The sequence below is a fragment of the Lissotriton helveticus genome, chromosome 4_1 (genome assembly GCF_964261635.1).
Source record: "Lissotriton helveticus chromosome 4_1, aLisHel1.1, whole genome shotgun sequence".
Taxonomy (NCBI): domain Eukaryota; kingdom Metazoa; phylum Chordata; class Amphibia; order Caudata; family Salamandridae; genus Lissotriton; species Lissotriton helveticus.
In genome coordinates, this window is record NC_136063.1 from 1,672,662,123 (window position 1) to 1,672,672,522 (window position 10,400).

Sequence of the window (10,400 nt, forward strand, 5' to 3'; positions counted from 1 at the left end):
TCTTTGTCTCTCACATGGGCTGCGCCAAAGAGCAATGATTGGCACTTTGGACTTTGCATGCAAAGGTACCAGTCCAAATCTTGGGGGTACTATTTTATTACTCTTGACCTTTTCCATTTCTGTCATCTTTGTTTATTGATAGCTCAAATCCAACACCAGTAGGTTGAAAGAGACAAATATTGATTCCTTTCAAAAAAGTCCATCAGCTTGAACAAGTTACAGATATACAAACGTTATAATACTTTTACATCACATTCCTACACGAAATAGTGTGACATTAAGAAATCCTATCCTGTTTTTCTGAAAAACATTTCAGAGGGCTGATTCCCAGCATCCCTTTTTGAAGCTTTCTGCGCTATTGATAAGGCGAATTTAGCACATTTTGAATGAGAAGTGTTCTTAAATCAAACCTAGAGAACCACAATGACGGTATCATTCAGATAGTACAAATGTTTTTTGTATATTAGTATGGAAATTGTGAAATAAAATGTTTTTCATGCTGATTTTCAACAGTCGATCTGCAATCATGAAATGTAAGCTTTTGCTTGGAGGCCTCACAGGCACTGATCTAATTTTCTGTTTTAAGATTATTCACAAATCATATGATATGCTTTGTATAAATCAACTATGTTAGATCAAAATTGAGTAAAAACTGAATATCTCAATTTCATGACATATAGAAGAGGAAGGAGAAGAAGCTCATGTTTCAAATATGGAGAGGCAATAACTTTTCATTATTTTTACCTCTACTAATTATATGTATTTTTATAATGTATGTGTTTATATTTTCCTATAAATATACAGAGACATATTGCAAGATATAGGGAGATACACACATGTAAAATGGATATGTACAAGTTTATAAGTAAATGAGATGTTTTTCCAATTAATAATTCTAAGAACTGAATGGAAAAGAAAATCGTAAAGTTTAGATAAGTCCCACTGTGATTTGTACTCAGATCCCGGTTTTCAGAGTCTAGAGTGCTAAGCATGATACCATCAACCCACCTGTACCAGGTTGAGCTTTTCATTTTGACAGAAGAGATTGCATTCACGGGGAAATCTTGTCTTTTATTGCAAAATCATATCTCACATAAAATGTACTGTTCAACAGAGTGATAGCGTTACTTGAGTCCTCTGGGCAACATCCTTCCCTAACATAGTTCAATATGCAAAATTTGAACAGAATAGAAAAGTAATAACATTCTGTTGGTCTTTGACTGTAGAACATTAAAAACTTTGAAATGTTCACATTGCTGCAGGAATTTTCTCCCTTGTTCCATGGTGTAATGGTTAGCACTTTGGACTTTGAATCCAAGGATCCAAGTTCAAATCTCGGTGGGACCACTTTCATGACTGTTGATCAAATCTTTTTCTGTCAAGTGTATTCATTAATATAATAAATCTAACACGGGTAGAGTGAAACATTATTTATTTATTGTATTCTATAAATCTATTTGATGTGAGCAAATTATAGATCTTTTAGAAAACATGGAAATTAAATGGCTCAAAATAATGAGACATTTTGCGAGCTGACTCTGTTTTCTCAAACTCATCACAGGGGGCTGATGCAAGATATTACTTTCTTAAATCTTACTGTTATTTATAAGGGGAATATGGAACTTTTTAATTGGAAATCCTTCATTAAAACAAAACTTGAGGAATCAAATTGTGTATTATGGGGACAGAAGATATGACGTTTTGAATAACAATCTTGAAATTCAGACACACAAATATTTACACTCTGATTTTCTAAAGTAAATCCATAACCATAAAATAGAATATTTCGAAAGACGTGTCAAAGGTATTTTTCTGAATTTCTCTTTCAAAGAAGTTCACAATTAAATGCACTGTGTAAATCAGGCATGTTGTCAGATAAGAAATCAGCAAAAATTAACTATCTCATTACTGGTCATATAGATGAGAGAGGAAAAGAACCTGCTGTTTAAATTGTGGATGGGAAACAACAGTTTTTAGTTTTCAGCTTCAATACTTATGTTTATGAATAATTGATTTCTTTATATTGTCTTATTGCTATCTAGACGGATATAGCTATGTATACATAGATGCATACTTATACTTTGATAAGTATCAGTATAAAACATTAACGTTATGTTTTTCCAAGACCAAATTCTAAGAAATGGGTGAAATAGTAAATCTCATAATTCAAGTAGGTCCCACCGAGATTTGATCTTGGATTGCTGGATTCAGAGTCCAGATTGCTAACCATTTCACCTTGGAACACTCCCATACATGAGTGATTTTTCCATTGAGACAAAAGAGAGCGCATCAGAGCGGGGGCTTTTCTTACATTGATGAAAAGATATCTCAGTTGAAAGCTCATAGTGTAAAGAGCTATAATACGATTTGATTCTTTTCAGTTACATTCTCTATAACAGTGTTAAATATTCAAACGTTTATCAGGATATGCAAGTTATATCATAATGATCATCTATGACTGTAGCATATTAAAACATTCTACATTTCCAAACTATTATACCCATTTCTCTCTCTCTCACATGGGTGGCTCCAAAGAGCAATGGTTGGCACTTTGGACTTTGCAAGCTAAGGTACCTGTCCAATTCTTGGGGGTACTATTTTAGTACTCTTGACATTTTCCATTTCTGTCATCTTTGTTTATTGATAGCTCTAATCCAACACCAGTAGGTTGAAAGAGACAAATATTGATTCCTTTCAAAAGGTCCATCAGCTTGAACAAGTTACAGAAATACAAACGTTATTATACTTTTACATCACTTAACTACCCGAAATAGTGCGACATTAAGAAATCCTATCCTGTTTTTCTCAAATGCATTCAGAAGGCTGATTCCCAGGATCCCTTTTTGAAGCTGTGGGCGCTATTGATAAGGCGAATATAGCACATTTTGAAAGAGAAGTGTTCTTAAATCAAACCTAGAGAACCACAATGACGGTATCATTCAGATAATACAAATGGTATTTGTATATTAGTATGGAAATAGTGAAATACAAGGTTTTTCATGCTGATTTTCAACAGTCGATCTGCAATCATGAAATATACGCTTTTGCTTGGAGGCCTCACAGGTACTGATCTAATTTTCTTTTTTAAGATTATTCACAAATCATATGATATGCTTTGTACAAATCAACTATATTGTTAGATCAAAATTGAGTAAAAAGTGAGTATCTCAATTTCAGGAAATATAGAAGAGGAAGGAGAAGAAGCTCATGTTTCAAATGTGGAGAGGCAACAACTTTTCAATATTTTCACCTCTACTAATTATATGCATTTTTATAATGTATGTGTTTATATTTTCCTATAAATATACAGAGACGTATAGCAATATATAGGGAGATACATGCGTGTAAAGTGGCTATTTCCAAGTTTATAAGTAAATTAGATGTTTTTCCAATTAATACTTCTAAGAACTGAATGAAAAAGAAAATCGTAAAGTTTAGATAAGTCCCACTGTGATTTGTACTCAGATCCCGGTTTTCAGAGTCCAGAGTGCTAAGCATGACACCATCAACCCACCTGTACCAGGTTGGACTTTCCATTTTGACAGAAGAGATTGCATTCACGGGGGAATGTTATCTTTTACTGCAAAATCTTATCTCACATAAAAAGTACTGTTCAACAGAGTCATAGCGTTACCTGAGTCCTTTGGGCAATAGACTTCCCTAACATAGTTCAATATGCCAAAGTTGAACAGAAGAGAAAAATAATAACATTCTGTTGGTCTTTGACTGTACAATATTAAAAACTTTGAAATGTCCACATTACTTCAGCAATTTGCTCCCCTGTCACATGGGAGGTTCCATGGTGTACTGGTTAGCAATTTGGACTTTGAATCCAATGATCTGAGTTCAAATCTCGGTGGGACCACTTTCATGACTGTTGACCAAATATTTTTCTGTCAAGTGTATTCATAAATATCACAAAACTAACACAGGTAGAGTGAATCATTAATTTATTGATTGTATTCTAAAAGTCTATTCGATGTGAGCAAATTATAGAACTTTTAAAAAACATGGAAATGAAATGGCTCAAAATAATGAGACATTTTGCGAGCTGACTCTGTTTTCTCAAACTCATCACAGTGGGCTGATGCAAGATATTACTTTCTTAAATCTTACTGTTATTGATAAAGGGAACATGGAACTTTTTAATTGGAGAGCATTCATTAAAACAAAATTTGAAGAATCGAATTTTGTATCATGGGGACAGAAGATATGAAGTTTTGAATAACAATCTTGAAATTCAGACACACAAATATTTACACTCTGATTTTCTAATGTAAATCCACAACCATAAAGTAGAATCTTTCAAAGGACGTGTCAAAGGTATTAACCCGAATTTCTCATTCAAAGAAATTCACAATTAAAGTCAAGCATGTTGTCAGATAAGAAATAAGCAAAAATTATTACTGGTCATTTAGATGAGAGAGGAAAAGAACTTCATCTTTAAATTGTGGATGGGAAACAACAGTTTCTAGTTTTCAGCTTCAATATTTATGTTTATGAATGATTGATATGTTTATATTGTCTTATCACTATCTGGACAGATATAGCTATGTATACATTGAAATACTTATACGTTCATATGTATCAATATAAAATGGTGAGATTATGTTTTTTCAAGACCAAATTCTAAGAAATGGGTGAAATAGTAAATCACATAATTGAAGTAGGACCCACTGAGATTTGAACTTGCGTTGCTGGACTCCTAAGTGCTAACCATTACACCATGGAACCCTACCATACATGAGTAATTTTTCCAGTGAGAGAAAAGAGAGCGCATCAGTGTGGGGGCTTTTCTTATATTGATGAAAGATATCTCAGTTGAATGGTCATAAAATAAAGAGCTATAACGTTTATCAGGATATGAAAGGTAGATCATAATGTTCATCTTTGACCGTAGCATATTAAAACAGTCTACATTTCAAAACTACGACAGCCATTTCTCTGTCTCTCACCTAGGTGGCACCAAAGAGCAATGGTTGGCACTTTGGAATTTGCATCCAATGATACAAGTCCAAATCTTGGGGGGACTATTTTAGTACTCTTGACCTTTTCTATTTCTGTCATCTTTGTTTATTGATAGCTCAAAACTAACAGCAGTAGGTTGAAAGAGTCAAATATTGATTGTTTTCAAAATGTCCATCAGCTTGAACAAAGTTACAGAAATACAAATGTTATAACACTTTTACATCAAATTCCCTCATAATATTAAATATGGGCCTTGAACTATGCTACGCTCGCCGAATTTGCTGAGTTTCGGTAACTTTGCGATTTACGTGGAACATGAAGTTACTGAGTACTACTCAATCTGCGACGTAGCAAAGCTGTTTTTCTTCTTCACGTGCTCAATCTGCGTTACCGTGATTCTGTGTTCCCTGGTGAGCTTTCCTATCTGTTCTCGTGCACCACGAGATTTGGAATCCGCTCACACGATCCCGCAAGAGTGTGCGGACACTTCATTCGGATGAGCATTCTGGCCTCCCGTGGCAGTGTTGGTAAGATTGTGATCCCAAACACGCATAAACAGCAGCCTGGCAAAGAATATCTCACCAGCATCATAAAACCTTATCAAAAATGAGCATTTTGGTTTAAAAAACTCCCCAGGTTGTGATTTGGCTGTAGTTTTTTATGCAAGGAGTCCTTTTTCTTTTGGTGCTTTTTTTTCAAGAGGAAGGAAGTGCACCTGAGTCTCCAACTTCCTGTTCCTGTCCAGCAGGCTCCTCCCAGTGCTGTGTCCATGTGCTGTTTACTTTCATTTGGATTTGGAGCTGGAAGGATCACTTTTTGTGTCTGCCTGCTGCATCATATCATTGGATTGGATTTGAGGACTTTTAGATTTGAGATTTTACAAGTAAGTTGGAGAATTGGTGTACTTGTTTGTTTGATTGGGGCTTGTTTGTAGTGTACCTAGTACCTACATTTTTGGGGGATTTTCATAGTTTAAAAAACAAATTGTGGGTGGCCTGTACTTTCAGTAGAGGCCGAGTTTTTTTTATTTGAAATTTCAGCCAGTAGGCCCAGATGTACCCTAGGGTGCATGTTTCGGTGGTGTCTTTTGAATTTAAACATCATATAGGGCATGAATGGCATTGGATTGAATTGCTAAATGTGGTTTTTGGGGTCTATTTCACTTTTTGGGTATGTATGTTAATAAATAAATACCTTTGTTGGATGTGTGTGTGTGCTTGCTGTGTAACTAACTTTCCAACCTTTCGTAGACCTGTTGATTTTCGTTTTTGCATTTTTGTATTAAAGCTGTGTTGTTTAGCAGGCCTCCTTTGGCTGGTAATATACATGGCTTATAGGCCTGCTTGAGGTCATTGTTTTCCATGGCCTGTTGTGACTGTGAGTGACCATGTGGCTTGGGGACATTTTGTGGTGGTAGTTTAGTAGTGTGCTGCTTTTTCAATAAAGGCTTGCATGTATTTTCTTTGTTCCCCTTGGCTTATGCTTGTTAATGTTGTGGCCTGGCCATGTGAGTGGTGGCCATTTTGTGAAGGCAGGCAGTGTGTTTTTGCCATAGGCTTGCATTGTCTGTCTTCCATTTATTTTTGTTGTGGGTGGCTAGCGGCCATTTTGTGGAGCCATCCAGTCAGTGTGCTTTTGCCATAGGCCTGCATTTGTTGTCTGTCTTCACTTTCTTGTTAATGTGGGTGGTCTGGCCATGTGGGTAGTGGCCATTTTGTGGGGTAAGGCAGTGTGATTTTGCCATAGGCTTGCATTGTCTGTCTTCCATTTCTTCTTGTGGGTGGCTAGCATTTTGTACAGCCATCCAGGCTGTGAGCAGTGCTTTTACCATAGGCCTTGTAGGAAATGGCCCTTTTTAAAGGGTTATCCCCAAACTTTTTGCTTCTTGCTCCCTTATTTTTCCAGACACGTGGTTGTTGGCAATAGGACTCTGGGCACTTTACCACTGCTGATCAGTGCTAAAGTGCATATGCTCTCTGTGTAAATTGTTATTGTGATTGGTTATCCATGATTGGCATATTTGTGTCACCAAGAAGTCCCTAGTAAAGTGCACTGAGTGTGCCAGGGCTAGTGATAACAAATGCCACTAGTGGGCCTGCAGCACTGATTGTGCCACCCACATTAGTAGCCCTAAAATTGTGTCTCAGGCCTGCCACCGCAGTACATGTGTGCAGTCTGTGAACTGCCATGTCCTCCTGGTCAGTGTCCTCCTGGTCAGTGTCCTCCTGGTCAGTGTCCCCACTGGCCAGGCCTAACCCTTCCCTTTCTGTACACATTGGTCACTCCTTTGGAAGGCCCAATGTACCTCCTTGGGCAGGGTGCAGTGTAGGTGAAAGGTAGAGCATGTACTAGTGCAGGTGACATGCTCTGGTAGTGAATTACAGCCATTTTCGTTTTTCACTATTGTAAGGCTATCTTGCCCCATTGGCTATCATGGAGAATGCTGGCTACAGTGGCTACCAGCATATCTTCCCATAGGAGCAAGATAGGACATAAAAGTCTGGTATCCCTAAACTCAGAATTTAATAACACATCTTTTAGGACAGTTTGTTTTAAAATCCTATGTTTGAGAACAGCAGTTTTAGCAAGTTGATGTTCTCTTGTCTGATCTTTCTGTGTGCCTTGGCCTGTTTGTGAATTGACTGTCTGGTTTGAGAGTGACAGAGGCTGGGAACTCCCAGGAGGCTGGCTGAGTCAGCCCTAAGCTGAATGACTGCATCTCCATCTTGAGTGGTGGGAGGGGATAGCACCTGTGCCTGAATAGGGCTGTGCCTGCCTCCCACAATGCTGGCTCCACCTCCTGCTGGGCGGCTGACGGTCCTGCCCCTCTCCCTGAAAGGAAAGGAGAGGCCAGGAAAACAAAGTGCTCAAGGAACACCCAGAACTGGTTCAGACTGGGCTCAGCGCCCTCCTGCACAAAGGGATCAAAGACTTTTAGGGGTATAAGTACAGGACCCCTGACTACAGAAAATTAGATCATCCTGGAATCAAGAAGGAACCTCTGCCAAGGAGAAAGCTGAAACTGAAGAAGGAAGACTGCCCTGCTGTTGCTCTGCTGGACTGACCTGCTGTTGCTTTACTGCCAAGGAGAGGGGAATATCTTTGCTTTGTTCTGTGTCCCCTTGCTTGAAGGAATCTCCAAGGGCCTGAGAAGAGCTGGCTCCCTATTAAGAAGTCCCAGGAAGAAAATGACTTCCCTGAACTCTGCTGAGAGAGTTCTGTCCTTCCTTGAGTGCTTGGGCCAGTTGTGATGCCTCTGGAAGTTGCACCTGTGTTGGGAAGCTGGATACCAAGCTTTTAAAGGAACTTTCTGCAAGTTTTATCACATCCCCGGCATAGCGAGAAAATTCCCGCTGCTACGAAGATGGAAATCATCACAGCGCCTGTCGTCGCTGCCTGAAGACGTCGCATCTTTTGTTTGTGGGAAGATTTCCGTTGCTGCGGCCATCGGTGAGATCGTCGCAGAGCCATCTAATCCAGGAACTGCAAGTGAAAGATCGCCGCGCATCATCGACTTGGAGATCATCGCAGTCCCTCAAGATCGTCGCATCGTGCATTTGCGAGCATTTTCCTACGGAACCTCGGCAAAGGAATCCATACAAGGTTTTGCCTCCCTCCCCATACAGACCGGATTCGTCGCAACATGCCCGCTACGTCCAGCGGGGTTGTCGCATCGACCCCCCAATGTCTCAGGTGTGACACATTGCTTGTTTTCCACCGCACCAGCTTCTGTTTTGGAACGTTGTCACATTTAAAGGTACTGTTGGCTAAACGTGAGGCAACTGTGAAGTTGTAGTTTAGATTAAATTCCTTTATTTTTCTAAACTGTTGTGGAGTCAGTTTGTGGTGTTTTCCCTGTGTCACTGTGAGTGTTGGTACAAATACTTTACACTTTGCCTGTGATGAGCCTTGACTGCTCGTGCCAAGCTACCAAAGGGGTGAGCAGGGGTTATCTAAAGAGTGTATCCTCCTTACCCTGACTTGAAGCAAGAGTCCCTATTTGGACAGTGGTACCTACCTCTGCCAACTAGAGACCCCCAGTTCTAACAGGCCTGCATTCATTGTATGTCTTCACTTTCTTGTTATATTGTGAGTGGCCTGGCCATGTGGGTGGTGGCCATTTGTGGAGTAAGGCAGTGTGCTTGCTTTTGCCGTAGGCTTCCAAGCTTGTGGCCTAGTCTGCCAGTATGCCTGGAGATAGTGATCATGGGTGCATAAAAACTTTTTCTGTGTTGTCTGTTGAATTTTAACATCATTTATGGCATGGATGGCGTTGGATTGAATTGCAAAATGTGTTTTTTGGGGTGGAATTTCAGTTTTTTGCTGAGTGTTAAATAAATAGCCTTCTCAGCCAGTAGGTAACCCTGGGCGTTCAGCTTGCGTAGTTTTGACAACTCCATACTGCAAGACAACCCGGACTTATACTTTTTTTCTTCTTCAAACACTCAATATGCGTGTTTGGACAAACACTAATGACTTTTTATGAAGATCGTGATGCCAAACATGCTGAATTTTCAATCTGGCAAAGAATATCTCTCAAGCAGCATAAAACCTTCTAAAAAATGACGATTCTGTTCATTTTGCTCCAAAAACTCCTCAGGTTGTCATTTGGCTGTATTTTTTTAATTTAATCATCATTTAGGGTATGTATGGCATTAGATTGAATTTTAAAACTTGTTTTTTTTGGGTGTGTGTCAGCTAGGCCTTTTTTTAGCCAGTAGGCCCAGGGGTACTCTCCAGACTGGACTACTGCAATTCTCTTCCTACTGGCCTCCCCAATTCCCACCTATCCCCCCTTAAGTCTGTTCTCCATTCAGCAGCTCGTTTCATTTATGGCGCCAAAAGAAGCGGCCATATCACACCCATGTTATCCACCCTCCGCTGGCTTCCCATCGAGGCAAGATCTATCTACAAGACTGCCTGCATCACCCACAAAGCATTGCACTCCTCCTCTCCTCGCTACCTGGCGAATAAACTGAAACTCTCTGGAGGCTCTAGACCATCACGAAATGCGGAAAATCTACTGCTTGAACCTCCCACTTTCAAGAAGGAATGATTGATGGCCCAATCCTTTTCAGGCAAGGCAAGTGGAATCTGGAACTCACTTCAGCCTCAGCTCCGGGCCACCACCTCCTCCCAGGCCTTCAAAACTGACCTCAAAGTTCTCCTCCTTCAAAGACACTTCCAAAGTTAATTCATGCCCTCTCTATTATCTGCAGGAAAACCTTTTAGTATAGAACATTTCTACTCTCCATGGCTATGGAAGTGCCTTCCCAGTGTGTTCTTATAGTTTGAAAGTCTGCCATTTATTGCAGTACTACCCTCTTACCTGTGTTTGTTACTCTTTTGTAAAATGCATACGTTACTTTCCTCTTGTAACACACTGTTTTCTACCTCTTACATTTTCTTTTCTTTCGATACTTGCACAAGTG

General features: G+C 39.5%; 2 non-coding genes across 2 annotated transcripts; both read left to right on the forward strand.

The window, feature by feature from the left end:
- The first annotated feature begins 1,275 nt into the window (after positions 1 to 1,275).
- Positions 1,276 to 1,347, forward strand: TRNAQ-UUG (transfer RNA glutamine (anticodon UUG)). The gene has a single exon. It is a non-coding gene; the product is annotated as a tRNA-Gln (tRNA).
- A 2,446-nt stretch (positions 1,348 to 3,793) lies between these two features.
- TRNAQ-UUG (transfer RNA glutamine (anticodon UUG)) lies at positions 3,794 to 3,865 on the forward strand. The gene has a single exon. It is a non-coding gene; the product is annotated as a tRNA-Gln (tRNA).
- The last annotated feature ends 6,535 nt before the right edge of the window (positions 3,866 to 10,400 follow it).